The sequence below is a fragment of the Pteropus vampyrus genome, unplaced genomic scaffold, assembly GCF_000151845.1.
Source record: "Pteropus vampyrus isolate Shadow unplaced genomic scaffold, Pvam_2.0 Scaffold6871, whole genome shotgun sequence".
Taxonomy (NCBI): Eukaryota; Metazoa; Chordata; class Mammalia; order Chiroptera; family Pteropodidae; genus Pteropus; species Pteropus vampyrus.
In genome coordinates, this window is record NW_011895652.1 from 1,281 (window position 1) to 1,751 (window position 471).

Here is a 471-nt window from a genome sequence, read left to right on the forward strand (position 1 = left end):
TAATATATTTTACGCCTACAGCACCTGGTCTTCCTAGGGTCTCCCATCCAAGCACTAACCAGGCCTGACCCTGCTTAGCTTCCGAAATCAGACAGGGTCAGGCTTGTTCAGGGTGGCATGGCCGTAGACTGATTTTTCAGCTTTAAGGAATGTTTATTAAGATGTCAACAGGGGCAGAGATAAGATCACCTTTAGGCATTATTCGATTAAATAATAAGTTTATCCAAAAGACACCAGCTGGCAGCATGAGCAGAAGAGAGAGAAGAGGTTACAAGTGGAGAAGGAGTATAAAAAGGGGAGGTAGGGCAATGTCAGAGGGACTTAGAGGAGGAGAAGCCTGCCTGGTCCCCGTGGAGGAGCTCTGCCATTGATGATATGACTCATGGCTTGTTTGGGTGTTTGGGGTGAGAAACTTAAAGGGCTCACAGTCTTTGGCCTTTCTCACGAGTCCTTATGTTTCACTCACCTGAA

At 46.7% G+C, this 471-nt stretch overlaps 1 pseudogene; it reads right to left on the minus strand.

Moving 5' to 3' along the window:
- Positions 1-12: 12 nt before the first annotated feature.
- On the minus strand, positions 13-129 carry LOC111734808 (annotated as a pseudogene).
- Positions 130-471: the final 342 nt, after the last annotated feature.